The sequence below is a fragment of the Rattus norvegicus genome, chromosome 3 (assembly GCF_036323735.1).
Source record: "Rattus norvegicus strain BN/NHsdMcwi chromosome 3, GRCr8, whole genome shotgun sequence".
Taxonomy (NCBI): Eukaryota; Metazoa; Chordata; class Mammalia; order Rodentia; family Muridae; genus Rattus; species Rattus norvegicus.
In genome coordinates, this window is record NC_086021.1 from 134,666,806 (window position 1) to 134,673,004 (window position 6,199).

The window sequence follows — 6,199 nt, forward strand, 5'->3', positions numbered from 1 at the left end:
AGCAATGAACAGTCTAGTAAGAGCACCAGTGGAAGGGGAAGCCCTGGGTCTGCTAAGACTGAACCCCAGTGAACGTGATTGTTGGGGGGAGGGCGGCAATGGGGGGAGGATGGGGAGGGGAACACCCATAAAGAAGGGGAGGGGGAGGGATTAGGGGGATGTTTGCCCGGAAACTGGGAAAGGGAATAACACTCGAAATGTAAATAAGAAATACTCAAGTTAATAAAAAAAAAAAAAAAAGATGCAAGTGTCTCAGGGATTCTTGACTGGGAGGTCAGTTTAAAGGATTAGAATAGATCAATGACTGCCCAGTTACTGTTTGTAAAGCTAGTTAAATACATTTTATAGTCCCAGTCTCAGTTATTTGGGAGCTAGCCAGGATAAAGAAAATCTAGCTACTTTTAACAATACGTTTACATCTCAGTGCCATACAGGCTACGTTTACATCTCAGTGCCATACAGGCTAGCTGTAGAGTCTCTGGAGGGGAAGGTTCTCTTATCTGGTGAGCCCCAGAGAGAGGGGGAGAGGTGGGGAGGAGGTACAGTACCTGGCAAGCAGCCGTGGGGTGACCCGAAATTCAGGTGACTGAGGTGCTCAGGAGTGCAAATAGGTTATTTGTATCTCTATGCCAATCAGTAGGCAATGAGTGGAATTTTAGGGGAACACGTTTGTACCCTGGGTGTAGATGAACATAGGTCCTTTGGGTTGAGAAAGCTTAGCTGTCACCTGTGGGTGGTTGCATATAGATATTCGTGTTGGTTGAGAAGAGTCTTACAAGTCAAGGGCGTCTTCAGACCTTTCCAGCTTCCCTAGCTCAACACCCTGGTCCTTGTCTCCTTAATTAAAAAAAAAAAAAAAAATGCAGCTTTACTGACTTTACGATTCCCGCAACCTTGCTCTCTGAGAAGACTCAGAAGACTCTCAGGCTAAAATACAAATGAATGTTGTGGAAGCTGAGGTGAGGAGCTCCTCAGCTTCGGTGCCAGAGGCCGTCCTTATTTATATCAGCTCACCGTATACAGCTATCAACAGATTTCCCCTTACTCTCAAAATATCCGCCTGATAATTAAAGATTCTCCATATTTTATGGGCCTTGCCCTGCCTATAGCTTAAATAATGGGTGCAGCTAAAATCTTCTCAAGACTGCCTTCTGCAGTTCTGTTCTGTAACAGTCTCTGTGTTTTTCTCTCCTTTTGAGAATGTCACCCCCAACCTGGAAACCACCAAATTACAAATAAAAGTACCTAGAAAAAATTTTCCCTAGCAATCAGTTAAACAATATGCTGTTTCGATCCTTAGAGGAAACAAAGGAGCCGGTCTTCCCAGGCCAACTCTTACGGATTTAGGACTCTTGCTTTTAAATGCTCCCTCACTCGTTGAGGAAAAAACTTCCTTTATCGGTTCATTTCTCTGTCCTGGAGTAATGCTTGGACTGATCTCATTGTCTACACTGCAGCGCTTGCTCATGGGTTTTTGTCTGTGTCAAGCAATTAGAGCTCGTTCTAGTGTTACCCTCGGGCGCTAGATCTTATAGCAGATAAGGCTGAGTACCTGGAACCCGAGAGTTTGTTCCCTGTTAGTCGAGCCCAGAGGCAGAACAGAACACCATTATCTCACAAGAGGCAACACCTGTATGCATATAAATGACGTTTAAAGAGGAAGAAACCATAAAAACACAAAGTCCTAACATTCTTCTGCAGCTTGACTGCTGCTATAAAACGCATATAATTTAGATACATTTTTGGCCTGCTCTAAGCTCCCTGTTGGTACTGTCTGTATATATTCCTTTGGGTTTCTATCCGGTAGATATGTCGATGTGTCTCCCCAGCTGCTGCTGCCCTTGTAAGTATATTAGTTACTTGTCTCCCAACTGACCTCAACGGAGAGCCATAGCAGAAGGATTTGCTGTGCATTTTGAATTGTAGAAATTTCAAATTCAAGCTAAGCTAAGGATTTCATAACTTTGCTTCTATTACTAGATTCAAGATGGTTAGAAATTAACCCATTTAATGTACCTGGAAAAAAAAGGTTAAATACTAGCATGAAGGTTAATGCCAAAACAGTAGTTGTCTAACTGTGCAAACATTCTCTTCCATTTATGGGCACACTCCCATTTTTTTTATAAATAGCTATTTATAAGTCAGTGATCCAGTGAGGGTTTTTGATTGGTTGGTTTCGGTTTGGCCTTTTGTTCTTTTGAGACAGAATTTCTTTGTGTAGCCTTGAATACTGGAATTACCTTACACATTAGTGGCCAATATTAAGGGTTCTTTCTAAAACACATACACTCAAAGGTTATCTATTTATATATGAAAAAGCTACATTAGTAAAGAAAAGTATCTACAATAGTAAAATGTATGCTGCGTGCGTGCAATGATGCATACCTTTGATCCCAGCACTCAGAAGGCAGAGGCACTTGGATCTCTATGAGTTGGAGGCCAGCATGGACTACACAGTGAGTTCTAGCACAGCCAGGGCTACGTAGAAAGAAGTGAACTACAGAATGTGGGTGCTGGGGGCCAAACTTAAAATTCTGGCTCCCTCATTGTGTTTTTAAAATATATTTTAAAATTTGGGAAGCTAGGGAAATGTTTCAGAGAGTAAAGTGCTTTGTCACAAAACATGAGGACTTCAGTTTGGATCCTTAAGACCCTTTTTTTTTTTTAATTTATGTTCACATTTATAACTCTAGTGCAAAGGGACTAAAGGAGAGGGAGTAGAGAGAGGCAGATTCCCAGCGCTCAGTGGTCAGCCAGTCTAGCTAATCTGTAAGTTCCAGGTTTAGTGAGAGCCCTGCTTACAAAACAGAATCGGTAGATGGGTGGCGGTGGCGGTGGCGGTGGCGGTGGCAGCGGCAGGCTGAGCATGCCTTTGATCCTAGCACTCCAGAGGCAGAGGTTTGTGGATCTCTCTGAGTTCGAGGACAGCTACAGACAGGACGCATGACTATGGGTCCCAGCATCACCAGCTGGGAACCAAGGATTCCAATGCCCAAGACTATGGGAGACATTTACCACTTAAGCCACTGCAGAGAGAGTCACTTTGAGAGTGTGGCCACAGATAGCTTCGCTATGGTCTGAAGTGCATATGGTCAGCGCTCATTGAACTTAGGAACCTATTTATAATAATTTAAAAAGAGGGCATGAAGTGGGAGGTGAGTTAGTAGGTCCTGGGTGTGGGTGAGGTTGGAGATGGGAGAGGAGGGATGTGATAAAAATATATTGGGGCTGGGGATTTAGTTCAGTGGTAGAGCGCTTACCTAGGAAGCGCAAGGCCCTGGGTTCGGTCCCCAGCTCCGAAAAAAAGAACCAAAAAAAAAAAATATATATATATATATTGAAGGTTGGGTTTGGTGACCTATGCTTTAATCCCAGCATTCAGGAAGCAGGACTCTTGTCTACATAGTGAGACTCTGTCTCAAAAACAAAGGGCATGTACTGCAGAAGCGTGAAAACTTGTGGTCAGATCCAGGCACCCAATAAAAACCTGGGGGTGACTGCTTCATAGGCACCTGTAACCAGTAGTGAGAGGTCCTGTCTCAAAGGAGAAAAGAGGAATGTGGTAGAGCAGACAGCTGATGGCCTCTGAGGTCTGTGAGTTCCAACCTGTACACACGTGCATATACATCACACACATATACTCACACATATACACACATTCATATATACCCACCCTCACATATACACACTCCCACATATGCACACACTCACATGTACACACACTCACATATACACACACTCACATATACACATATATACACACTCATATATACCCACACACATATACACACATATATCCACACACCCACATATACACACATATATACACACATATATACACACACCCACATATGCACACACTCACATGTACACACACTCACATATACACACATATATACACACATATATCCACACACCCACATATACACACACTCACATATAACACTCCCACATATGCACACACCCACATGTACACACACTCACATATATACACACTCACATATACACATATATACACACTCATATATACCCACACACATATACACACATATATCCACACACCCACATATACCCACCCTCAGATATACACACTCCCACATATGCACACACTCACATGTATACACTCACATATATACACACTCATATGTACCCACATATACCCACACATATATACACACTCACATATACCCACATATACCCACACATATATACACACTCATATATACCCACACTCACATCCACACACACTCACATATACACATACTAAATGCAGAATCACTGTAATAGACAGTACTCATGTGGGCCTTTGTGTCCAGGTTTCAAACAGACCGATTTCCTTTTTTATAGTTCGTTCATTTTTCAAGCTGGGATAGAGCAAATCACAGAGAGTGTTGCTAAGATTCCGTTAAACCTGGGCTGTTCTTAACACATGGAAGGAGAGAGAGTTTTGAGCACAGATTGGTCCTAGCAGTTTCTCAGCTCTGGCAGACACTGTACTGCCTACCTGCCAGCTTCAGTGTTTTTCATTCTCCACTTCTACCTCCATTTCCATCCCTCCTGTCTCTTGCTTGATGCTTTTGTTAGCTGGGGATGTGTCCAGTCTCAGAATGAATCGTGTTTGTGAGCAAACCCTATATAATGGCTCGGAGCACAGTGACCATTTTGTGCCTGAAGAAACAGCCCAAGTTCAGAGGAAGCTTCTTGTGATGCACATTAGAAAGATGAAAAGCATCCTCGTCTGGAGGAAATTGTGGAACTGCTGAGTCAATCCTGGAACCACCTGCTTTCAAGTCTGCCATTAGGAGAGCATTCCCGTGGCTTAGGCAGTTGCTTCTCAAAGGATGGTCTGCAAACACTCACGGACAACGTGTTTGGTTGCTTATAATGCAGAACCTTTCCCCCTCTTCCCTTGGTGAATTAGAATCTGTGGATCCAATAGCTCCAAGTGTTTTGGGTTTTGTTTTGTTTTGTTCATTAACTCTTTAGAAGCTTAGCCAATTGCAGTAAGTTTTCATTTCTTGTAATTGGATCCATCCCAAATGATACCGTCATTGGCCAGATTCCTAAAAGCATAAGATCTCAGTTTCCTATTCTGAAAAAAAAAAAAAAAAGCTTTAAGTAAGTATATAAAATGTATACCCACAATGTCCGGGATGTAGTAAACACACTCTGTGTTGTTAAGTATTGTTACTGGACAGTGCAGGCAACCTTAGTTTGATTCTAGTTTCCTTAAATTCAATAAGTTTCTTTGTTTGAGACAAGAAATCTACACATATCTCTGGCTGTTCTGGAACTCACTTTGTAGACCAGGCTGACCTCAAGCTCACAGAGATCCTCCTGCCTCTGCCTCCCAAGCACTGGAATAAAAAGCATGAGCCAACATACCCTGCTGAAGAAAACATTTAAAACTTGATCACAGAGGTTGCTGTGCCTTTTAAAACCGCCAAATGAGGGAAGGGGCCCTTCCAGGCATCTTCCTAAAAGAATCAAGCCATGTGACAGACCTAATATAAAAGGACGTTTATTTGGGACCCGAAGGAGAGATAGAGGTAGAGGAAGGAGGACGACACAAAGGACAGAAAGAGAGAGAAGAGAGGAGGAGAGAAAGAAGGGAAGAAGTCAGCCAGGGACATGTGGGGAAGAAAGAGAGAGGAAGAGAGAGGAAAGATGGAGGAAGAGAGAGAGAGAGAGACAGAGACTGAGTGAGAGAGAGAGAGAGAGAGAGAGAGAGAGAGAGAGAAACAGTCCTTCTTAAACATGAGCTAGGCTCATACCTGGCTGTTGTTAGCTAACTGTTGGGCAGAGCCTAGAAAAAAATACTAACAAAGACCCTTCCACATTGGGGCATTTGAAAATGTGAACACTGAGTCATCAGAACTTTAAGGTATTTGAAGTCTTGATTTTGCACAATAGAAAAATGTGCACATGCAAACCAAAGGCAGTACTACATATAGCCATATCTGATAAAATATAAGGTCTGAAAACCTATATTGGAAGGTAAAGCAAATTCTTACTTCTAGAAACTGTAGGCACAATCAAGCTAAATGCTATAAAATCAGGACTAATCTTTGCACACGGAAATGGAACTCAGACTTGGGGAAAAGTACCATGTACTAGATAGGACAAGACACCTCAAGGGCTTATGAAGCTATGATTCCATAATCTTCTCATGGATAACACTGTGCGTGCCCCAGTTTGG